This window comes from Adiantum capillus-veneris, chromosome 19 (genome assembly GCF_014529385.1).
Source record: "Adiantum capillus-veneris isolate H3 chromosome 19, ASM1452938v2, whole genome shotgun sequence".
NCBI classification, from domain to species: Eukaryota; Viridiplantae; Streptophyta; class Polypodiopsida; order Polypodiales; family Pteridaceae; genus Adiantum; species Adiantum capillus-veneris.
The window spans coordinates 105,670,883-105,697,982 of record NC_140949.1 but is presented as its reverse complement, the minus strand read 5'-3'; positions in this window follow the sequence as shown (position 1 = coordinate 105,697,982).

Genomic DNA, 27,100 nt, shown 5'->3' with positions numbered 1-27,100 from the left:
TGTTGTAGTTGATTTGGAAAAAGCAACAATTTGAAGTTATTTTGGGGCGACCATTCATGCTTCAACTCAAAATGGTTCAAGATTGGGGCTATGACCATCTCTATTTACAGTCATAATGGTATCATAACTAGGGTTAGCATGAAGGGCCATAGCGTCAGAGTGTAGAAGCCTAAAAAAAGTGGATTGTTTCCTAGAGCGCTCTATAGAAGATAGCTATTACGTGAAGGAGCCATTTCCAGAGGAGTTGTTTGAACCCTTTGGATGGGAGAAAGTAGTGGTGACTCTAGATGTGTATGTTAATGAGGTCACCACCATGATCTATTGTGACAAAGATGATTATGACATAATATCCTTGCAAAAGAAATGCCTTTTGAAAAAAACATATGCCATTCTCAAGATTGGCTATGACTACTATCTCTAATCCCTTGCACACAAAAAAGTTATCGGACCCTTTTACAACCAAATCATAGCCTGCTTTGTAATCATCTTCGTGCATGTGGTACTCTCTACTCCCCTTGACTGGAAAATTTTGTGTTTTCAGCCGATACATTGCATCGAGCTTTTCCTGCAACACAAATCGCCAAAAAAAGTGATTTCCAAGAAAACCCCATGTACTTACCTAATGCATGTGTATTATAAATTTAGAATTACCTTCCATAGTAGTTGTGCTACCAAAAATGTAGGTAGTCTAGGACATTTTGAACGGCTCATTGCCATGCCACAAAGTTTTCTCTTAACTTTCACCCTATCTTCTTCATTGAATTTGTCCAACAAGAAATGTGGGTCGGCAAGCGCTAATTTTTGCATCATAAATATGTCATGGGTAGTGGTGTGTGGCACATGGACTTGTGTCACCCTATTTTTAGATGTAAAATTATATTTTCAATTAATAACTCAAGTGCACCAATAAAAGAGTATAGAAAACTACTTGTTCATCATGTCGAGCACCAACATAAATTCCACCATCTCTACAGGGTTGCACTTCACAATTGTGCACTCAACCTTCGGTGTAGAGAATTCATATGGCCACTCTCCCAATGCCCAATCTTTTCACGCATGGAGCGGATGGTTGTTGGTCCATACAATGAATGTTTTCTTCTCCATGTGAGAGAGCTCGGGAATGTCTCTAATTTGGTCATCAAATACATCACTAACTCTCTCCCATAGATGCCACGCCTATCAAATGGTATACGATCTTGTCTGGGAAAAGCTTTGGACACAATGAAATGAGCCATTGTGGGATGAAAGAAGGATGTGTGGCAACATGTGATTGTACGGCACAACATGTGCATCAATTCAGCCTGATGACATGTGGCTATAAACCACAAATTCAAAGAGATTGGTAAGAGGGTCATTCCCGTGTTTTTTTCTTCTATGGTCATTGACATGACTGCACTCGTCGTAGGAGGTATGTGCATTACCATCAACACAGACGCTCCAATCGTAGATGTCGTCGCTAGAGAGGAACCGCTGTCTCGAGTAGTGTGTAGAGGAATTTCTTCTTGAGTGGTGTGGATTGTCATTTCTTCTTGGCGGTCCACTCCTTTGTACTGTTTTCTTGTTAAAATTGGAATTTTTCTTTGTGACTGGGGTGCTTATGGCTTTCATGAGAAAGGTGGAGAGTGAGAGTGAGAGAAGAGTGAATAGAAAGTTTTAGGGTGGGGGGAGAAGGTTTGAGAGAAATTAGAGTCAAAATTTGAAAGAAAAAGGAATCAAAAGGAAGGGAAAAAGTTTAAGCAAATAGATAAGAAGAGGATAATGAAATGAGAAAGGTGTGCTTTTATAGAGATCACTAACGATGAAAAGAAAGGTAGATAGTGGGTTTAAGAAAGAAAGAAAGAGGAGAGGGGACCCTTTTATAGGCAAAAGGGGGGGAAGGAGGGGGGTCAAAAGGAAGAGGGGGAGGGGGGTGTGTTTTGTCAAATTGGGGGGGGCGGCACGCTCGGGTGGTCAAAGAGGGGGCACCATGTGGGTCCACACGGGCATGCCTAGATGGAAGTGCGGGGGAAGAGAGAGGGAGATAGAGGGGTGGTTTTCATGGGGGTGGGGAGGGATGGAGAGAGAGAGAGAGAGAGCTTGGGATAGATAGAGAGAGAAGGGGGGAGGGTTATGGGGGAAGATATATATATATATATATATATATATATATATATATATATATATATATATATATATATATATATATATAGAGAGAGAGAGAGAGAGAGAGAGAGAGAGAGAGAGATACAGGGAGAGGGGGGTTGCTTCCCACGTTTAGAGGGGAGGGGGTTAGACACACACACAGAGGGAGGAAGAGAGAGAGAGAGAGAGAGAGAGAGAGGAGGAGGAGGAGGAGGAGAATAATAAGATTTTTTTAATTTCGTAGGAAACGATCCCAAGAGACCTTAAAGATCTATTTGACAAGGAGAGTTGAACTCAAGACTTGTAATTCAAGAGGGAAATGACATAACCAATCTACCACACTTGGGTGATAGAAAGGTTATACCATTTTGCTCTTTATATTAGCACACACATCCACACACACACTCGAGAAGAAGACTATTTTAACCTTGTAGAGAACTATCCAAAGAGACCTTAAAGATCTATCTGCCGAGGAGAGTTGAACTGAAGACCTTTTATTCATGAGGAAAATGGCATAACCAATCTACCACGCTTGGGTGTGTGTGTGTGTGTGTTTGTGTGTGTGTGTGTGTGTGTGTGTGTGTGTGTGTGTGTGTGTGTGTGTGTGTGTGTGTGTGTGTGTGTGTGTGTGTGTGAGAGAGAGAGAGAGAGAGAGAGAGAGAGAGAAAGATTTTATTATCGTCCTCGGAGGTCAAATATGACCTATGGGACCAAGGTTACATGTGATGTAGTATGTGTGTGGCTAATGAGTGACTCTTGATGCTCCAAAATTATGGTGATGAAAGTCGCAATGGAGAGCCCACATTGTGGTTGGAAGAGGAAAGCATGTAGGTCTAAGTCATGGCTGAAAATGTGCAAGTTTGGATGTGACGAAAAGGCGAGCACTCTAGCAGTGTGTGGTACTCATACTCTCAAACTTGTAGTGAGCATAATGTGCACAATTGATTTGACTCTTCTCCATTTCCCCCATGCCTTGTCTCACATTGAAGGGAGTGGGAGCTAAGCCAAAGCCAAAAAAACTGTAGCATACACAACCTGCATAAAAGTGGGAGTCAAAACTTGACCACTAAAAAATTAGAGAGAAAACTATGGATACGCATAAACCATGGTAAGAATTTGGGAAAAATCCGACAGAGTTTTTCCTGAAAACTGAGCAAAAACTCAAGTAAAACCTATATCATGAACCATAACACTACTCAATGCCAATGAGTAGAAATTCCAAAATGGCTCCACATTTTCACATACAATGCCAATACACGCTCAACTTACATCAACGGAGTGATCCCGCATGAGCAAGAACCAAAAGAGTTGCAATCAAAAAACTTGATCAATGCGAAAACAATGCTCTGAAGAGAGCTCACGGGCACTTGAAAGTGCTCGCCAAAATGCATGTACAATGGGCATCAACCATGTGACATCACCATATGAAAACCAATCTGCAAAGACCATGAATCCAAGCACAAATCACCACCAAAGTATCCTTTGAATATCTGTGAAAGAATTTCCACCTGTGTGCTCCAAAAGAAAACCGTGACTCTCAAGAATTTGCAAAAAGTTTATTCTGATAAGTGGTAGACCACGTCAAAAGGGATGCGCTTGGTGGGAAGAATATTTAGATATGTCTTCCACAAGAAAAAAAATGAATTTGAAAACAATGTTGCTACACACACAATTTTTAGGGCAGCACCTTCACTTACACACAATCTTCCCACACTCCTTATGAGCTTCCAGAAGAGCATACATCACTCTCAACTGATCTCACAAGCTCCCATTGCATTCTCACAAAGCTTCTAAGCTTTCTTGATCTCTCCACCACAGCCAAGTCGCCATAGCCAAGCTTCGTCGCTTCCGTCTTCCCACCAGGAAGCCTTTGTGCATGCCATTTGCCATCGTAGCTATGATACCAATTGTGAAGGAATGGATAGAATACGTGCATGTGTGCAGTGAATATGGAGAGAGAGAGAGAGAGAGAGAGAGAGAGCACGACACTGGGATGTGGAGTTGAGCTCCCAAATATCATTGTACGAGCACAGTGGGAGAATAAGTGAGAGCTCCTTATTCTTTGTATATATAAAGAATAAGGAGATAAATGTGGGCGGCAGTCGCTAGCCGGCGGGCATGGGCAAAGCACGGTGATGCACATCACCTTTACCTAGCAAATCATTAGCACCTTCATGTAAAATCAAAGTTATCAATGGTCATTCTACTTCCTTGGATATTGTCAGCATGTTAACAAAACTTGTGTACCTACTTAGTGTATGCTTTGGCAATTCAAAACCTTAGTTTCCATTCCTCTTAGCCTTTGAAAATTGGCACTTAAGTATCTACACTCACGGCTTGAAGTGGTTAATTATAGAGAGTAGTGGTGGGTCTAATATTGCAGAATTGCCAAGGACTATCTCCTTTAGGACTTGTTATGGCTCAATAATGGTAAATCCATAGGCAAGTCTAAAAGACCCCACTATTAAGCCTAAAGCTCCTGATGTGTGCATCATATTCTACATAGTAGGCTAAACAAAATTGGTAATAGATCTCAATCCCACTCACCCTAATATAATTAGAAAAATCAACCATTCATAGGCTACTTAAGGACCTCTCTTCTTAAGCAAGAAAAGAGAAACCAAATGCTCTGATACCAATGTAATGGAAATGGCCTATTAACTTTGAGAGTAGCGGAAATTAGAGAAATTACTTTAGTGAATTACTTTATGAGCATAGAGGGTGAACTTAATTGATGGTAGTGGCATAAACATAGCATTTAGTTAACTTGGCATGAACAATACTTTTGCAAGAGAGAGAGTTTAGAGAACATGACAACAGCTGAAGATCAGATTTATGTGGAGCCGCGGTCGCCAGTCCAATAGGCATTTGTATTATAGTTTCTCCCATCAAGAGAGACTTGGTACAATACAATCTTTGTGTTCCTGTGACCTAGGTGATGCAATGAAGATGTAAAGCTTCATGCATCATGAGCATAACATAAACTTTGTAGAAAGCATTAACTATCCCAAGGCCTCAAACACCTTCAAAGGTGGAGAGAGCTAGCAAGGAATGAGGGTAGGGAAGAGGAAGAAGAAACATTTCATAGGAGAAGGAATTAGTTCCTCACTTATCATCACTCTTCTTTCTAGCACACATAATAGCATTGTAATGAAGATAGAGAAGATGGCAAGTTTAAGCATTGAAGCATGGCTCTTGGTTGGATTTGCATTCCATAGCCAACAGTGTTGGTGAAGGCTCTCAACTTCTCTACTAGCTTGGAGAAGGAGATGGAGCTCTTGCACTTTGCACTTCACACAATGAGTGTGTATGTGAGTTTGTGTGGTAGAGTATAACCCCAATCATTCCCCTAGCTTCCTTGGTCGACCCTCCCTTGTAGCTCATGCTTGAAGCTCATTGGACCCCTCCAACATTGACCAATCATATGCAAGATGTATTACAAGCAACAAGGGTAGTCTTGGGACAAGTGTCCCCCTTTCCCCTTTGAGAGAGAGGACATGATAAATGCAAAAAAAATTAGTTAAATCCACTAAATTATCATTGGACCCCTTGGAAGGACAACCAATAGGCCTTAGACTCACCATGAGGGCAACATGAGGAGGATCTGGACAAGTTTCCCTTTTGATTTTTTTGTACCAAACTTGCCTTGGGTGAGGGTGTGTGTGTTCTCTCTCATCCCCCTAGCTTTAGGGCTTGGCTCTCTCTTGTAGGGATGGGATTTGACTGTTTGGACACCTTACCCCAAGCACTTTAGTCACCAAGCATGACAAAGCACCTCAAGGATGGGCAGTGTTCCCACAAGCACCTAAGGCTCCATAGTCGGCAAGCACGACAAGCACCTCAAGCATCTTAGTCATCAAGAACGACAAGCACCTCAAGCACCTTAGTCATCAAGCATGACAAGCACCTCAAGCTTGGGCCACGTTTCCACCTCAAGCTCAACCATAGCTTACCTAAGGTCAAAGGTCTTTTTCACACTAACCTTTGGAGGTCTTGAATGAAGCTAAACTAAGGTCTTTAAGCTCCATTAGCTAACCTTTCTCTTTGATAGACCATCTCTCATTTGGATCCCTTTACAATTGTCCATGTGTTGAGATAGATCTGCTAGCAAATGTCTATATTCTAACCCTTGTTCCCATTTATTCTCCCACATCAAATGATTAATTTAATATGAGAAAAGCATTTGGGTTGGCTAGATATTAAATTTTATGACATTACCTCTCTCTTGAAATCATAGTCGTCCTCGACTATGAGGTAGAAGAGATGAAGGCTTAGTCATTTGTCAATCTTTCTTAGCGGGTAGAGGATCCCTTTTTACCCTACAAAATATTTCCAAGATGGATGACTAATCCATCTTGGTTCTTGGGAGACATAGCTATCTCAATCATGTCTGCTCTTTAGTCCATTTCATTCTCGCAAGTAGAGTGACAAATTCTACTTGGTGTTTGAGAGACGTTGTCATCACAAACATGATTCTAAGTATGCATACTATTTGAATTTGTGCACAATAAAAATAAACTAGTCTTATTTAGGACAAAAACATTGGTCCTTTAGAAGAAATTTGTACATTTTCCTACTCTAATATAGCATTGTAAGCATTGACAAGGTTCATGCTATCCTTAAGTTGTATTCATTGCATCCATCTAGCATCTTCAAAAGGATAATTTTTGAACTTAATAAGATACTATCGGATAATATTACCATGTCATAGTATTTTGTATTCATGCCAAAGAATATCTTTGGGTTGTAGCACCTCTTCTTGGTCTTCGATTATTTCGGGAGGGTCTTCAATAACTGGCCCACTTGGTGGCTCTCCTTTGTAGGGCTTAAGTAGGCTCACATGAAAAGCATTGTGTATGAGCCAAAGGATGGGAAACTTGAGTTGATAAGTCATCTCATTGATTGCCTTCAAGATTTGAAAATAACCATTGTATGTTTTTGCTAATTTAGCATAATACTTTTGATGGCTTGTAGGATTTTTGCCCATCGTTTGCCTCAATCGAGCCTTTAGAGGACTTAATTCTCATTGGTTCTTTTATTAAGTGTTTTAAATTAATTAAACTAGATTTACTCTAGCCTAATTCTCATTGGTCCACCTCCAAGGCCATCCAATAGGAATTGGGTACACCTTGTGGGCATCTGGGCTAGGGAGCTGACATGTGTCCCTCATTCCCTTTGTGTAAAGGGAGCTTGTGTGTGTGTGTATGGATTTATCTCTCATCCCCTACAAGAAAGGATCACCCCCTCCTAAGTACGGATTGCAAAAGACTTTTTTGTACACATACAAAGCATCCAATTCCCCTAGGGTTGACCTTTGGACACAACCTTTGAATTTTGGAACCTTAGCATTTTGGAAGTCTTAATGGGCTGAACCTTAGGGTCTTTTTAGCCCATTGTTTCACATGGCTCTTTTGCAGATGGCCCCCCTTTTGGATCCCTATTTTCCCTCCTTTGTATCCCTACAGTGGCCGGTCTGCTAGCTTAGCCAATATTCTAGCTTTTTCTCCCCTGGCACTTCCCCACATTAAATGATCAGTTTAATATGAGAAAATCATTTAGGAGAATTAGATATTGATTATTATGACATTACCTCTCTCTTGAAATCATAGTCGTCCTCGACTATGGTGTAAAGATAAAGCATATTCATGAGTCCTTTTCTTAGTGGGTATAGGATCCCTATGTTACCCTATGACATCGTTCCACAATGGATGACTAGTCCATTTGGCACTTGAGAGCCTGAGGCTGCCGCAAGCATGTCTGCACATTAGTTCTTATCAATCTTCCATAGTAGAGTGACAAGCTCTACTTGGTGTTTGGGAGACGTCGTCTCCGCAAACTTTATCTAAGCATGCATACTACTTCATTTTTGTGCACAATAAAGAAAAGAGAGTCTTATAAGACAAAAACTTTGTTCGTTTTTAAGATTTTGTACATTTGCTTACTCTTGGGAAGCATTGTAAGCATTGACAAGGTTTAGGTTATCCTTTAATTGTATGCCTTGCATCCATCTAGAATCTTCAAAAGGATAATTCTTAAACTTAATAAGATATCGTCGGATAGTCTTACCGCCTCTTAATACCTTGTCTTCATGTCGGAGAATGGACTCGGGCTGCAGCACCTCCTCGTGGTCCTCGATCTCCGGTGGGTCTTCAATGGTTGGTTCTTGAGGTGGCTCTCCTTTGTAAGGCTTTAATAGGCTCACATGAAAAGCATTGTGTATGAGCCAATGATTGGGCAACTTGAGTTGATAGGCCATCTCATTGATTGGCCTAAGAATCTGGAAGGGACCATAGTAGCTTTTTTCTAGTTTAGCATAGTACTTTTGGTAGCCCATAGGATTCTTGCCCGTCGTTTGCCTTAATCGAGCCTTGGGAAACTTAAATAAGACCCAATCATTTTTCTTAAAGGCTTGGGATCTTCTGTGCTTGTCAGCAACAGCCTTTTGCCTTTGCTGTGAGATAGAGATTTTTGAAAAGATTCTTGTAGGTCTCGGCTATACTCGTCTGCAGCGAAGATCTTCCCATGTACCTTAAGTAACAAGGGACTTTTTTATCTTCCCTCTATTACCTCGAAAGGTGCTTTTCCCGTGGAAGTATGTACATTGTTATTGTAAGCACACTCCACTAAGGGTAAGTACTTCTCCCATTGGGATCTTTGATCTACTTCCGTTACATAGGCTTTTAGTAGATTGAGAATTGTTAGGCTAGCTATTTCACTTTGGCCATCCGTTTGTGGATGATAGGCCGAAGAGAAGTTTAGCCTTGTCCCTAAATTCTCAAAGAGACCCTTCCGGAAAATTACTGGTCATTCTAGGATCTCTATCCGACACTATGGACATTGGCAAGCCATGGAACTTGAAAATTTGTGAAATGAAGAGGGTTGCCATTTGATGGGCTTTGATAGTCTTTTTGACAGGTATAAAATGAGCTTGTTTATTGAACCTATCTACTATCGCCCATATTCTCGTATTCCCATGGATAGACTTAGGCAATCCAAAGATAAAATCCATGATATGCTCTCCCATGGTGAATTAGGGATTGGCAAGGGTTGAAGCAATCCAAGTTGCTTCCCTCTATCAAATTTTGTCTTTTGGCATACCACACATTTAGAAACATACTCTTGTATGTTCACTTTCATGGTAGGCCAATAGAAATATGTTTCAATTCCCTTTAAGGTAGACTGAATCCCTCTATGCCCCGCATAAGGTGGAGCATGTGATTCATACATTACTTTCTCACGTAGTGAGTTAGTAACACATAGTCTATTTCCATAGAGAAGATAAACATCTTGTAAAGTAAATGGTTCTTCTTTCTTCCCTAATGTGTAAAGTAAATGGTTCTTCTTTCTTCCCTAATGCAAGGGCTGAAATCACATCTCTAAAATGGGGATCAACATACTCATCTATCATTGAAGATAGATCATTGTGAGTTGCTATGGAAACGGCATTCACTCTCGGCCGTCTTGAGTGTGCATCAGCTATTTGATTATGCTTGCCAGCAATGTGAGCAATATGAAAATGAAATTGCGAAAGGAAATTTTCCCACCTCATTTGTTTGTCGGAGAGCTTGGTTTGCATCATGAAGTACTCAAGACTTTGGTGATCCATTCGCAGAATGAAAAGAGTCCCCAATAAATAGTGCTTCCATGAGTCTAAGGCATGTAGAACTGCAAGGAGTTCCTTTTCATATATTCCTAGAGCTTGCTCAACAGGGTCGAGCCTTCGACTCTCATAGCCTATGGTGTGCCCTTCTTGGAGAAAAACAGCTCCAAGGCAATCACCACAAGCATCACATTGGACCTCAAATGGTTTTGAGAGATCCGGTAGTGTAAGCACAGGTTGAGAGATAAGCTTTTCGAAAGCATTGTTCTCCTTAGCAGACCATGTATACCTAACGCTTTTCTTTGTTAGGTCATGTAATGGTCCCGCAATTTCTGAGAACTTTTCTATGAAGCGTCTATAGTATGCACACATACCTATAAAGCTTCTTAGTTCATGAAGATTCCTTGGTTTAGGCCATCCTTTTATTACCTCTAACTTGGATGGATCCATTTGGATGCCATCTTGAGAGATAATGTGACCTAAATACTGAATCTCTTGCAAGAAAAATTCACTTTTCTTTCGATTAACATAAATTTTATTCTCTCTTAAAACATGAAATATTACCTGGAGGTGTTGCTTGTGTTCGTCTAATGAATTAGAGTAGATGATAATATCATCAAAGAACACTCCAGTGAAGGTTCGATGAGGCCTAAACAGCTTCTCCATCAAGCGGTTGAATGTGGCTGGTGCATTGGTCAAGCCAAAAGGCATGACAATGTATTCATAAAGACCAAATGTAGTGCGAAATGTGGTCTTTACAATGTCTTGATCAACTATCCTTATTTGATGATAGCCACTTTTTAGGTCAATCCTACTGAAGTAGGTCGATCCTTGTAGTTTATAAAATAGGTCTTCTACCCGTGGAACGGTAAACCTATTCTTGATAGTGATCCTATTTAGTGCTCTATAGTCGACACGCATACGATATGTGCCGTCTTTCTTTTGCACTAATAGCATAGGTGAGCAAAATGGAGATGAGCTAGACCTAACCATACCCTTCTCAACTAACTCATGCACTTGCCGCATAATCTCCTCTTGTTGAGCTTGAGAAACTCTATAAGGAGGTTTGTTAGGCGGTGAGCTTCCTGGAAGAATTTCAATTGCATGGTCATCATTACCTCGTTTAGGAGGTAGCTCACAAGGGATGTCGTCAATAAAAACATCTTGAAACCCCTTGAGAAAATTGGATAACTCTAATTCCTTTTGGTTGCTTTTATTTTCTTTTGCTAAAGAATTAGGTTCATTTTGAGAGTCTTTAACAAAAATCATGTACACTGAAATAGAGCTCTTTATTGACTTTGTTGAAAGCTGGTGTATGTACAATGGGGATAGTGTTACCCATTTCTTTAGCATCTATATACATGTCTTTTTCCCTGAACTTAAAGGAGATTCTCCTTTCAGGAAATTTAACATTGGCAGCTAGGCAATCAAACCATGGTGCCCCTAGGATTACATCCTCATGCTTGAGAGGAGAGATAAAGAAGTCCTCTTTGTCCACATAGCTTTGAACATGAAGCCTCAATTTCCCGATTAAGGGAGTGACTGAAGATTCTTTCTCCTTGAAAGCACTGTCTACGGGTAGGACATCTCCCATCTCGTAGGCTTGTATGCCTAGCTTGGTGGCCAACTCTATAGATATAAAATTGTGAGTAGAACCTGGGTCAAAGAGAATAAAAGCATCATGTTCTCTTACCTTTCCCCAAGCATGGCATAGAGGAGATCCTTTGTGATGAGTTTGGTCAGTCTCCTCCTCTTGGATTTCAACCAAGGAAGCTCTAGGAGGATCTTGGTGGTTGTTCTTTTGGGGACAAGCGCGGTACGCATGCCCTTGTTCACCGCACTTGAAACATAGGTTATCCTTGCGATAACGCTCAAGCTCTTCAGGAGAGAGTTTTTTTTTACCTTTGTAAACTCCCTTCTCTTTAGCTTTGTTGGAGTTGCCCTTAGGAGAATTTTGGACATTGTCCTTCCCCTTAGGCTCGTTGGAACCCTTGTTTTCCGTGGGCTTATTATTTCTTTTAGCCTCCGTTTGGAAATTGATTCGAGAGGCCACCATAGTATGGTGTATTACCGCCGATATGGTACGTGGCCTTTGGGGATTGACATACTCCGCCATTTCTTCGGTTAAGCCCGCACAAAATTGTTGCTTTTGCGCTCTAAAATCCAACTTTTTGAAGACACTGGCTTTGATTTGTAGGTCCCAAAACTTGTCTACATATTTGTGGATGGATTCATAGGGAGAGAGCTTTAAGGATGGATTCATAGGGAGAGAGCTTTAAGCTTCGCCATTCGGTGAGTACTTTGTCTTTGGCATCGGTGGCCAAAAACTGCTTCATAATGGAAGCTCTTAAGGCTTTCCATGTTCGTGGAGCTTCACCATTCGTAGGCTACACCACCATTGTCTAGCGGACTTTTGAAAGTGCATAGCTACATGGAGTTGCTTAGAGGACTCCGTGCAGCCCTCATCTCCAAACGCCGCATCAAACTGTTGGGATAAAGGCCAAGACTTTGTCCGTAGCACCAAAGGTACCATCATAGGTAATAAAAGAGATGCTCTTCCCTCCCTCTTTGAATTTCTTCAGCTTGGACGACCTCTTCTATGCGACATAGGATTTCCTATGGCCTCTTCTTTTTGATGGTTCAAAGGTTGCACCATCGCTTTCTTCAGAAGGTGAAGAATTTGAAGAAGGTGGAGAAGAGGGTGACCTCTTTCTCGCCTTTTTCTTGTCTTGATCTTCTTCGTCTTCACCATCACTTTCATAAGAGGAAGAGGATGAAGAAGATGGAGAAGAGGGTGTCCTCTTTCTCGCCTTTTTCTTCTCTTGCTTTTTATCATCCCTCTTTGAATTATGGTGTGGAGAAGAGTGTGATGGTCTTCTCCGCTTTGGTGGTGATGGAGAGCGTTTAGCCCGCCGTCTTCGTGGAGCCATCTCCGCGCCGAGGTGGCGGGAGACCCACTTCTTTCTCGTTCCTTTGGTGGAGGCTCTTGAGTTCTCCTTTGGGAAGGAGATGCATCATCAAGAAGTAAATTCTTGAGCCCTTCATATGGATTCTCTTCTTCTTCCCAAATCGGAGAGAGACCTCTTTTGGGAGTCTCACAAGGAGGCTTCCTAGGTGTTCTCTCATCATGGTGATGAGCTTGGAGATGCCCGTGAGCACGGAGCTGCCGTTGCACTTCACTTTGGAGAGATGGATTTCCCATGGCTTGTTGAAGCCTAGAAACAAGATAGTTAACAAGCATCGGAGCATCATTAGTAGCTTGCTCATTAGCAAAATCAAAGTTATCAACATTAATTTCACTCTCTTTACTATTGTCAGCCATTCTAACAACTTTTAGGTGTAAACTTTTTAGGTGTACTTTGGCACTTCAAGCCCTAGTTGATACTCCTCTTTACCCCTTCAGAAAAAGCACTCAAGCTACTGTACCCGTGGCTCGAATACCATTAATTTCAAGGAATAGAAGAGAGAGTCTTTCAACACCAAAACAACACCGGCTCTTGTCAAGCTTCTAATAGCTCAATAGTGCTTAAGCCGTAGGCAAGCCCCGTAGGACTCCACTATTAAGACCATAGCTCTCGATGGTGATGCCCTGTTAACTGCACGAAGGCAGGCGCACTACAAGGCTGAAAATCCCTATTCTACTTACTCACAAGGAATTAATAATACCAACCATTTATAGCTAGCTTGAGGACCTCCCTTCTTGAGCAAGAAAAGAGAAACCTCGTGCTCTGATACCAATGTAACATTTAATGGCCTAAAAACTTGTGTGTAGCGGAAATTAGCATGAACATAGTGGGCATTTAATTAGAATAGATTCCTAATGATAATTACAAGAGTTCTTGGGTGGAGAGAGCAACAAAAATCATAACACCTAGTTAGATAGCATGAAAAATACTTTCAAAATAGAGAGAAATGAAGCAACAGTTGAGGACCGGATTTGCATGGAGCCGGTCTCCCCTCCAAAAGGCTTTGTATTATGGTTTCTCCCATCAAGAGAGACATTGTACAATACAATTCTTTGTGTTCCTTCAAGACTAGCTAGTGCAATGACGATGAAAGCTTCATGCACTAAGCAAAAAACTTAGCAAACACAACATCAATTATCCTCGGTCTCAGACCCAAGACCTCACACACCTTCGAAGATGGTGAGAGCTAGCAGGGTATGAGAGTAGATTAAGAGGAAGGAGTATCTTACGAGAAAGATGTACATCTCCTCACATAATCACTCATATTAGCATAGATTAGCTTAGTAATTAGCATGGTAGAGGAGATGAGCATGCATTGAATCTTGGCTCTTGGTTGGATTTGCATCCACATGCCAAGAGTGTGTCGATGTAGGCTTCTATCTCACAAGCTTGGAGTAGGTGATGAGCTCTCCATTAAAGCTTGGGAAGAGATAGTCTTCTTTTCTTCACACATGAGATTGTGTGAGTGTGTGTGTGATAATGCCTTGCAAAAATCAGCCCCCTCTCTCTCTTGGGCGATCCCTCTTGCTATTTGCTCTTGCTCTACCCTCATTGGACCTCCCCAGGTCGAGCCAATGACTATTAAGCAGCATAAGTGATAGCCTTCTGACATGTGTCCCCCTTTCCCCTTATGTGAGAGCTTTAGGTAATTTAATAATTCAACTAAACTCTCATTGGACCCCTTTGCCTCCTGGCCAATAGGAATCAGGCAAGCCATTGGGCTGTTGAATGCTCATTGAACCCCTTGGGAAACTGTCCAATAGTCTTCTAGAGGACTTAATTTTCAATTGTTCTTTTATTAAGTGTTTTTAAATTAATTAAACTAGATTTACTCTAGCCTAATTCTCATTGGTCCACATCCAATGCCATCCAATAGGAATTGGGTACACCTTGTGGGCATCTGGGCTAGGGAGCTGACATGTGTCCCTCATTCCCTTTGTGTAAAGGGAGCTTGTGTGTGTGTGTGTGGCTTTATCTCTCATCCCCTACAAGAAAGACTCGCCCCCTCCTAAGTACGGATTGCAAAAAAAAAAATTGTACACACACAAAGCATCCAATTCCCCTAGGGTTGACCTTTGGACACAACCTTTGAATTTTGGAACCTTAGCATTTTGGAAGTCTTAATGGGCTGAACCTTAGGGTCTTTTTAGCCCATTGTTGCACAATGGCTCTTTTGCAGATGGCCCCCCTTTTGGATCCCTATTTTCCCTCCTTTGGATCGCTGCAGTGGCCAGTCTGCTAGCTTAACCAATATTCTAGATTTTTCTCCCCTGGCACTTCCCCACATTAAATGATCAGTTTAATATGAGAAATTAAAATCATTTAGGAGAATTAGATATTGATTATTATGACACCGACTAGTGAGATGTAAAGGGCTTGTGGAGCATTTTGAGTATTACATTTTCAACCCATAAGCTTTCACTTTTGAAAGTTTTTGACATGTCCACTTGTAACATAAAAAATAAAATTATTGGCTCTTAAAAAACATATTTGGCATCCATTTAACTTTACATTAGCCTATTATTGTGTCCCATCACTGCAAAACTAATATTTTCACCATAAATATGAATAATTTGCTTCCTTGAATGTTATTTCCCATGATGGAAGTCGAGCACCATGTAATCTACCCCCTCTGAACGTGCTTATCCTCTATCATGTGTGACCGTCCTTAATCTTCATTAAATTGCACCATCAAAGCATCATCAGACACATTGTCTACTGATGCATACATATCACCATCCTCGAATGGATGATCTGAGCTTTGATCTTTAAAAATGAATTCACCCTCTTGTATCTTGAAAAATCTAATTATTTTCCTTGCATATGTACTCTAAGCTCAATGCCATTGAGCTCACATAATCTGTATGTTGGAGTATCGTAAGCATGAAGTACCATTGATCCATACCAGCATTGGTGGACCATCTTTCACATAGAAATGTACTAGTTTTCCAAGCTACATAAAAAAAAGGTATCCATTGAACATCTTTGATAGCATAAGGTCACAATCTAGGCTTCTCATCAAACACTGCTTTATTTCTTAATTGTAACTCCTTGAGCTTAGCTTTAGCCAATTGAATGTCTTCATGACACCTTTTGAGATAAAAAATATGTAAAGAAAATAAATATTATGTAGACATACCTATATCCCATGGCAATATCGTGTAATAGACCTATGTGTAGTGCGATCATCGCATAAAGCAAAAGATAAAAGTTTAGGCCAATCACCAATATGCCCTTGACATGCCTTTGCTAAAGACTTAACAACATGCAGACTTCCCCTTTCTGTTTTTGAATTACCCTCTAGATTGTTTGATATATTGAGAACCAATTTGATGCCCAAATGAGCAAAGATACAACAAGCATCATCCACATCTAGATCTCCTCTGTCAATAGTGATTTTACCAACACAACTATACCTAGAAATTACATCTCCAAGAAAAAAATTTCACTCAAAAATTGTAGCTTTGGTACTCAAAGCTCTGCCTTCAAACTGGATAGAGTATACCTTGTGTGCCAAACACCTACCGGAATTATATAATCAAATCCAGCACCCATGTGTAATGCATAGCTAGTGGATACATTGGATGTAATCCATCTCAATGCCGTACATTAGAATAGTATTGGCATACTAAGAAAGTCTTCAAAAACTGAGAAAAACATTGTACATACTTTTTCATAAATAATGGTCCTTGATTTTGACAAAAGTTACCCATACACCTCTGTGTCCATCCCATAAGCTTTCATGAAACTCTTAAATCATATGTTGTTGAGTTTCTTTGTCACAAACAACCCTCGTGGTACCTCTCCTTGAGGCTATGGGAGGGAGAGCAAGAAATTATGGTAAGAGATCTTGAATAGCTTGAAGGGAGAAACAATTAGGAAGCTTAATTATGTCGATGAGAAGAGAGAGCTTTAAGCTCTTGAGCATGAGAGCTATATAATACATAGAATATGAGGGTGCTATGGAGGTTTGGCTTCTTCATTGAGAGACTTCAAGAGAGCTATGGCTGTTTAATCCTCATGAGGATGACAAAGAACGAGAAAAAAACCTTGAATCTCCAAGAGAGGGAGCAAGATATGAGAGGTCAAGAGGGATCTTCCTCTTTTGATCCGTGAGAGGACTTCCTCTTCCATTCATAACTCTCCCTTTTGCAGGTCAAGAGGGATCTTCCTCTTTTGATCCATGAGAGGACTTCCTCTTTCATTCATAACTCTCCCTTTTGCATGTCTATTTAAAAAATTCTATTTATAGTCCCCACCACACAAACGATTTTTGACACCAACGGTGCCGAATGGGGGTGCCCAACCTTGATGGTCACTTTTTGTCTCATGGAAAACTCCATTTGAGCATTGCATGAGTTGGTGCAGGAGGCATGTTTTCTCTTCCTTCCTCTATCCTTCTTACTACCTATTCCATTTTTGGCATTTCTTATCTTTTTTTATCACATTAAAACCCCTTCTTTTAATTACGTACGGCCATATTCTTATGGGTGGCAATTGCTTGGAAAAACCCCACAACACCATTTTAGATAATTTGGGAAAATCCCGTTTCCCAAATGCTAATTGGGATGTCAAGATTGTGTTATTTAACTCTTTTAAGGCTCAATTTGTCGTTAGTCTAGATGTGATGTCAACATTCTACCTATTATTTGTATTTTCCTACTTAATAATCTATAATAAAACCACTAATGTAAGTTACAGCAAAAGGATTTGCAATCAATAAATGCTTTTAAAACTTTAATCAAGGCTTTTAAAGATGGCATCTTAAAAGAAGAGGTATCCAACAACACCCAATAAGATGGCTACTAAGCTATATAGGTTTATTGCACCAATATCAAATGTTCTTATAATATCAATGACCTTAATTTGCTTGTATAGCAAGTACTAAGTCTTTACTTTGCATCACTATCAAATACCAATTACACCATAACTAACATTTAGCAATTGGAAAAGCTTAACAATACTATAGAGTACCCTATGGCCCTAAGACCATAAGATGCCACATAATGCACTTATAGTTCCATTTGATATATTTTGTGTCCTATAATGTAACATGAGACACTTATAGAAATAAAATGTCTTAACTTTGCAACACTATCAAGTTTTCATTACATTTTAATATTGTATAATAGAACCATAACTAATATTTAGCAATTAGAAAACCTAAATAGTAATATTAAAGTATCCTATGGTCCTAAGATCATAACATCCTACCTATGGCACTATATCTCTTTTGTGACCGTAAGTTGTTATATGAGAAACTTACATAAATATAACTTTATAGTTTTAAGTACAATTTTTTCTTTACATAGAAATAAAATATAAGAACTTTCCATATAATTTTGTGGTCATGAGATTAAGATTCTATACAAATATGCTATATCTACTCCTTAATACATGTTTTAAGACTTTAATGGAAGATCTTAGAGTTGTTGTCTCTAGGAAAAGACATGTTTAAAAACACCATTTGTTGTGACTACCATAAAATTTTGTACATCGATTATGCCAAATCATATGAATTGTAGACACAATGATTACCAACAGGTGCTGGTCTCATGTAAAACAAAGCACTAAGTACAAAGAGTATGGTGTCTTCAAGATAGAGGGTGTTGAACAAACACCTTTTTGTAGTACTCCACTCTTTTCATAAAATTGATGATCTTGATCTTATATCAAACAAAGCACTAAGTACAAAGAGTATGGTATCTCCAAGTCTAAGGGTGTTAAACAAACACCATTTTTGTAGCAATAACATTTATAAACAATAATCGGTAGTTTATATCACTCCCAAAAAAAACATTACTAAGAAAGAAACCATAGCAATGTGCCATAAATATTAAACCATTAACTTACAATGCTATTTAAATAAGAAAAGTATCCTCATAATAAGATGCACCTTACAAATTCAAATCTTTGTTACTTTTCAAGCTATAACATGCATGTTCTCATTAAATAAAAAGATTTAAAATATATACAACACCAAAAGTTTTGGTGGATGATATTTATGATGCATGATGAGTACAAAAAAGATCAAGTTATGTTTAAACTCTTTTTCTTCAGATTTGGAATCCTTCAAAAAATATAATATCATTTTAACATGTATGATCATACAGTCAATAATCAAATTGTGATTATAAAACAATGAGCACATTCTACACATGGCACCCAATATGTTACATGACAACTTTTGTGGTACATTTTAGAAAAAGCACCTTGTTTGTCTTATAGCCTCAAGGTCATAGGGGTTTAATAGCATATGATGCAAATCCCTTGGATTCTTTTGACATTAAAATTGTGGAGTGGTAATTTAAAATGATAAACACTTCAGAAGATTCTCAAAAAGGTTTTCTTTTCCCTTAAAAAAATAGGCCTTCTTTTTTAGCTATCATTAAATTGAGCCTAAGTGTGAACAAATAGGCTTATGTTTTTCTTTGCAGTTCTCAATATAGAGGCTTTTGCTTTTTACTTTGTGACTTGGAAGTAACCTCCTTGAACTTAGGATCATAGGGTGCTAAATCCAAGCCACACACAGTAAGTGATTTGTGGAATCAATTATACCGCCTTGTGGCCTTATGTTCATAGGGTGCAAATGTCATGGAGTGAAAATCATGTGGCTTCTTATAGTTACAATTGGTAAAGGTCTTGTAGAAGATAGAGGTGGTGCCCTATTGCATTGAGACCATAGGGTGCTTTGCATAAAAACAAATAGCAAGGTTCTTACAATTTGGCTTCATGTAGCTACATTTAGTAAACGTATAAAAAAATATCAAATGGTAAAAAAGACTTTAAATTTTTTAAATCCTCTTGTATCTTGAAACCATAATCACTCTCACAAGAGATTCCAAAGATCATTTGTAGATGCCAAAATATTATAAAAGCTTGTTCCATACATCTTATTGCATGCTTAAGTTGACAAGGAACCCTATGGCCCTAAGACCATAGGGTGGTCAAGTTTCCTTAGGTAAGGACCATATGCTCATCTTTTGGCACCTTCATGTTAATAGAGAACCCTATGGCCTTAGGGTCATAGAGTGGTTAGGCTACCTTATCTAATACATACATAAGCATTATGTACTAATGGATATGTACTATAACCCTTTAGTCCTAGGGTCATAGGATGCTCTTTGGAATCTCTTGTGAGAGTGCTTATGGTTTCAAGATACAAGAAGATTTAAAATATTACAAAAGCTTGTTCCATACATCTTGTTGCATGCTTAAGTTGACAAGGAACCCTATGGCCCTAAGACCATAGGGTGGTCAAGTTTCCTTAGGTAAGGACAATATGCTCATCTTTTGGCACCTTCATGTTAATAGAGAACTCTATGGCCTTAGGGTCATAGAGTGATTAGGGTGCCTTATCTAATACATACATAAGAATTATGTGCTAATGGCTATGTACTATAACCCTTTAGTCCCAGGGTAATAGGGTGCTCTCTAATATTGTGGTCTTATAAGCCTTTTTCCCTAGGTTAAAAGAATGATTTCTATGTAAGTGGAAAACCCTATGGCCCTAGGGTCATAGGATGCTCTCTATTATTGAGGGCTTGAACCCTATGGTGGTCACAGATTTCCTTATGTAATTCCATACAAGATCCTTATGTACTACACACATAGATGACCTAATGGCTCTCTATTGGAATTTTGTGGCCACAAGGTCATAATCTTATCTTGTTGAACCCTTAAGCTAATAGACAGCCATATGGCCTTAAGGGCATAGGGTGGTCAAGTAGCCTTAAGCAAGGACCATATGCTCATCTTTTTGCACCTTTATGTTGATAATGAACTCTATGGCCTTAGGGCCATATGATGGTTAGGTTGCTTTAGGTAAAATTACATACAAAAGCATTATGCACTAATGACTTTGTACTAGAACCTTGTGGTCCTAAGGTCAAAAGATGCTCTCTATGTTAGTTAAAGATCCTATGGCCAAGTTCATATGATGTCTTCTCTTACTGAGGGCTTATAAACTTAAAGTGTATGTGCTCAATTTTGTATCTAAGGACAATATGCTCATCTTTTTACACCTTTATGTCAACAAGGAGCCATATGGCACTAAGGCCATAGGGTGGTCTAGTTGCCTTGTGTACTAGATACAGGATTTGTATGTGCTACATACAAAGATGACCGAATGGCTCTCTATTGGCATCTTGTGGCCCCATGGTCATAATCTCACATTTGTGAATCCTTACATTAAGAGGGAACGCTATGGCCCTAAGGCCATATGGATTTAGTATAGAGCCATTAGTACATAGTGCAAAAGCAATACAAAACTTTGTTTCATCATCTTTTTATGTGTAAATCTATTTAAAAACATAAGCTTTCTCACAAAGTACATAATGACAATGCATTACAAAACCTTGTTCCATCCTCTCTTCAAGTGTAAATCTATTTGACCCAGCCTATGGCCTTAGGGTCATAGGGTGTTAATACAATAAAGTGCAAAATTTCCTATGGTTATAAATCAACTTTTGGCCTTATGAACATGTACATTGTTCTTAATAGCTCAATGACCTCAAATTACAAAATAAAAGACTATAAAATCTTTCTAAATAAAAAAACTAAACATTTGGCACATCAAGCTCATGTGCTACTCATAACTCTAATAGAAAAATTTAGAACACTTTCACATCTTCATGTATGTTGAAAACATATGCACTCTTACAAAGGTTTTTCTATACACAAAGATCATTTGTAAATGCCATAACATTACAACATTTTGTTCCATCATCTCTACAAATGTGAACCTATTTAATACAATATTGACTTTTGAGTTGTTTGATATAATTCTTGGCTTCATGTGCTTTGATCACAGGATCTTTGTACCCCAATTTCTGAGCAAGCATAGATTTGATATTCTTCAATATCCTCATTTTTTCTTGATCAAGTGTCAGCCTTTTCTTATCTTGACTTCTAGTGGACATTCCAGTACTGCTAGATGACGCACCATTCTCATCATCAAGAACACGAGGAGCTTCTGGTAGCCTGCTTGTAGAGTAGGTTTTTTTGTATTTAAACCAAATTGCACTCCTCCCACTCTGAAACAACCTTTTTTACATGATTGTAAAGCTCGTGACCTTGCACTATGGGAGCTTGTCCATACAAAGAAGATCTTGTAATTGTACGAATGTCGTTGACATGATGAAGAGCTTTGGTATATGGTAGCAACTCTCCAAGGAGAATATTATCCTCCTCATCAATGTTAAATGATGGTGGAAATATACAATTTAATGCAGGATTAATGCATCCTTCCAATGGTGCATCATCTATAAGAAGCAATCTTTTTAAATCAATCCCAAACTTTGCTGATGCAATAGCTAAAGGTTTGAAAAATGCCTCTACTCCAGGATTGTCGGGGCGAGTGATTCTTGACTCCACACATTGTTGACATTGTCTTTGCCCCCAAATCATAAAGAATGGAAATTGTTCTCCAGCTTCCTTCTCTAAAATCTTGATGATTTGCATAACCTGTGTATCATTAGCTGTTGACCATATGCCAACATTGGAGATGCTTAGGAGACTCTTTAAAAACTCAATGCATCCTGGTTGCAAAACAATATACTCATGTTTAAACTTCAAGCTCTTCATTTTTTTGGACTTTTGCCAACAACGCCTCAAAAGCAATCCACACAAGCTCAGTATTATAGTAAGCGTTAGTCCATCATTGGATGAAAGATTTGGATCACCATGCACTCTAATGCTCAAATCTTGAGCTACTAAAATGTTATTGACAGAGTCTTCTTCTGTCCTTCTATATGCTTTGGAGCTTGCATCATCGTCTACTTCCATTGTATCACTGGAATTTCTGTCCAACAACTGCGATGGTTGACCTTCAAAAACTTGTATCTCTTTGTCATATTCTTTACAAGCTTGTTGGTTCAAATGAGGATTGATAGATTCTTATTCAATAGGCTCAATAGCTGGAGCATCCTTTGTATCAATGAACTCACAAGAGATACTGTTAACTGTAAAGTCTTGTTGAAGAGCTGCAAGTTTAAACAACACCCACTTTTAGCTCTGAAAATACCTACAATCTTGATGGCTTAAGAAAACATTAAGTATCCAAACTACATATTAAATATCTCATAATTATATTGCAATGTTGTATATACGACATGATATGTTTATTTAATGGCTCTATACTAGCACCCTATTGCCCTAGGACCGTAGGGTGCCTTCTATATGAAAAGTTTATAGCTATATAGACATAAGGTGTTGAGCTATACATAATGACTATAGTCTCATCTTTTTGCACCTCTACAATGACATCCTCTATCCCTATGGCCATGCAGTCCTCTCTATATTTGTGTGGAGCCATATGTTAGTGAGGAACCTTATGGCCATTTGTCCATAAGGTGCTCTATTTTGAGTAATTCGAACCATTGGAACATTATATTGCACATCTATATTGGCACCCTATGGCCCTAGGGCCACAAGGTGCTTTCTTTGCTAACTAAGAAACCTATGAACACTAATGTGGCCAATGAGAGCATTACCTATATAGTACACATAGTGAAATTTATGGGACTAGGTGTACATAAAGTACTTATGTAGAGCTTCAATGACCATAAGGTGATCTCTTTTGAAGCTAAGGACAATAGATTCATCTTCTTTTTACCTATGTACTAGCACATTAAGGATATGGGATCATCTTTGCATTACAAGGTAGCCTATGGCCCTAAGGCTATAGGGTGCTATTTATGATAACAAGGAACCCTATGGTCCTAAGGCCATAGGGTGGTCATTTTGCTTCACTACTACATATACAAGAGCGGAGGGATTTTTACCTTGGTTTTTATGGTGTATGAACCTTTTGATCCTAAGACCGTAATTTGTTATATGCTCTTTTACAAGCTACTACTTACAAAGTGTGGCCTACAATTAGAACCTTTGACCATGAGGTCACTAGTTGTTGAGCCAGCAGAGGATCACACCCACATTTTTGCTCACACTCATCATTTTGTAACCATTGATTGTAATAAATGTCTTTCCGACATTAATTTTGATTTGAGCCATTCATTAAGTAACGGGACTCAATTGAGTTTCCAACTTGTAATCCCGAAGTAATTTCACTTGCTGATGTAATTAGTTAGAGATGTTCTCACCTCCAAGGCTGAGGTATATAAGCCAAAGATTTTGTAACCTAAAAGGGGGGAGATTATTAATCAAAGTGAGTTTTTGAGCGCCGTGACTGTGTCTGAGAGAGAGAGAGAGAGTCTTATCTACTTGCTACGCGAGCTACGGAGCTGCCATTGGAGAAGCGACACCGCCATTGTGTTAGCAACGGCGAGAGCTACGCACAGATACCAAGAGTGCGCGCTATCGGATTCTATGTGTGGTAAGTTCCAACTCGTGTGTCGGAATTGAGCGTGAAGCATATCTATAGAACCACAACGAGTAGAGCTACACATTAGTACCATCGGGGTCAAGTTTCGGTCACTTGTATATTTCGGCCTGTCTTCATACGCGTTTACCGCACGGAGTGGTTATAGGTTGAGTTTGCAGTTCAAGTCTTTAGGGTGTTGTTCTTACCTAGTGCGTAGACTTCCGCTTGAGTTTGAGATCGATTCAATGATTCTAGATCCTGTTTCGTATAGCATTCGTTCGTAGTACGGATTTCAGTCACTTGCGTATTTTAGAACTTAGATTTGATTTCCTTAGTAGTGATTGTCATTAGAAGGTCGAGTAGGTGATTTGACACCCACCTAGTTGTTTCCATGCGCCTGCGGGTCAAGCTCCGTCCTTGTCTGACAAATTCTGTTGTTGGTTGAGTTCTCGCTATTTAGCTTCCGCTAGCGGTGTAACCGCCTTAACATTTGGCACCGTTGCCGGGGACGAGAGCCCTAAGTAGGTGACCTTAGACTAATCCTACGAGGTGAGTCGTATAAACTACTTTGTATACTTTAGTTAGAAAAGATCTAGGAGTGGTGGACTCCGAAGATCTCAAGAGATACTAGGAAGTGGGGTATTCCTGGGTCTTCCGTGTTGACAGTATTTTTAGTTTAGCTTAGATTTGTTTGTTGTTTTGTTGGTGTTGAGTAGTTGTTGATAGAAGAAGAATTTGCTAGTCTGTGAGTGGCAGTGGATCTCTTTAAAATCACAATTACCAAACCCATTTTATGATTAGGAATAGCTTAGGTAGGACTTCATTTGATCCTGGTCTAGAGCTAGTAATCATTGGAGTATTTGCTTGATATGGTTGATTGCATGTTAGATCACTAAACCGTCGAGTTAGTAGTGAAACTTGCAATAAACAAAAGTCAGAGAAATTTTCTGTGTATCTGGGAGTTGCTGAGCACTTGAGAAAGCTTTAGGAAGGATTCTGTGCCAAAAAATTGGAAATCTGCAACTTTAGACATCATACGCGTATGATGTCTAAATGACCAAACAGAGACCAAAACAGAAATTTTGACTTTACCAGAGTGTTCAAAAGGGGGGTTATACCCTAATTTCAACTTAAAACAAGAGCATTAACACTCAAAGAAACCCAAAAAGACAAGTCGGAGTCCAAGAAACGCAAAGAATAGGAAATTTTGGATTCAGATCTTGTTTTTACATTCAAACCTGACAAAAACACTTGAAACTCAATTATAAACATTGGAGAAGGCTTAAAACCAAGAATAGTCAAAATCTGGGACAAAAGACATCATACGCGTATAATGTCTTTTAGCACATCCACTACTTATTTTTGATATTTGACCTGACAAGATTGTTACAAACACTGTAGAAAGCAAAAATATCAAGTCTTGACCCAAATTGATGAAAAAGACATCATACGCGTATGATGTCTTTGACCTAATTTTGGACATATTTTGATACTTTGCCAACACAAATCCATTGTAATAGCTGTCTAGAGGTTATATTTCAAGTTTCATCCCATTTGGATCACAATTGACCCAAAACAAGTCAAAAGTGGGAAATTGCCAAGAAAAGCCTAAATTAGCCATAACTTGCTCAAAGAGAGTTCAAACTCAATTTTGTGAGTGGACAGAGCATAAGGGGGCTACTGAGAGTGACCATAACCAAAATAATCCAAATCTGTGAAAAAAGACATCATACGCGTATAATGTCTTTTTCAGCATAACTGCAACAAAATTCTCACTTGATGAAACAGAAGTTGTCCAACTGACAAGATTAAACAATTGACCAAGTATCAATCAGTTTGGATCAATTCTGACCACAAAAACTTGGGAAAACAAATTGCCGAGACGGAAAAGTTAAAGTCCTTTAGGGGAATTGATGAATTTGAGATCGGGCAGGAATCTCCAGAATAACCAACCAAAACAAGGGGAACAAGCAAGTGTCATATCAACCGAGGGAAGTGTAAACCAAAGTTGGGTGCAACCATTAGAGCCGATCTTTGAAGGAAGTGTTTCTGATACTTCTTCGGAGAGATCTTACGAGATTTTCACCGAACACTTGGAACACTTGAACCTGAACAACACAGAAAATATGGCAGCAGGACCATCAAACCCTTCCGCCACAATGAAGCTATTGTTCATAAAATACCAGTACGACAATGAGCAAGGTGCCAAGATCTACAAAGATGGAATGGACCGCTATTGTGTAAAGATAGAAGATAGACCTAGTGAGTTCAAGGACTTAGTGCCTGTGAGCTATAGCGGAGATAGATATCTAGATGACGAGGGTACCATGTATTTGGTAGTCCTAAACCCTAACATTGTGGACAAGTGGGGATTGATGGGCACCAAAGCCAAAGTAGATGAAGAACTTGAGGAGAAAGCACCAATAATGAACTTCCCTAATGCGAGGTTAAGAAGAGAGAATGAAACTACAAGGATCAACACTGATAACATCTATGTGGGGCTATACAAATATAATAATGGGGAGCAAGATCTCTATTATAGATGTGAAGAACCCTACACTGGAGAGTTGACAGACCAAAAAAGACTTTATGTCTTTACCTACACAGAGGGATCGGAAGTGAAAATTGCCGCTTACGACAAGTATGGGAGGCAATACTCAACAATGGGTAGGAAAGAATTAGAAGGATATACATACTTTGGGGGACCAATACATCAGTATCATGTTACTTCTAGCTCACAAAGACCAGCACCAACAAATGGAGTGCAAAACCCAATGACAACAGGAGGACAAAGAATTCAGGCTGCTGACTCTTTCAGTCAACCTCAGTACTCGAAGCCCGGACCAATGGGATCATTACATTCCAGAGAGTCAATGGATACGAATCGAGGTAGTGCAGTTCCAATCCCCACATATACCACTCCAGGTCCAAGGTTCGAAGCGGAACCATCACATTTACCTCCTAGTAGTAGACTCAGGGCAGGGGAACCGACAAGGGTAACCCATGAAGTCCATGATGCTAGGGAAAGCTTTAGCCGGGACACAGAGCAATGAGACTGGTAGCAGACCATAGATGTATGAGACCATCTCA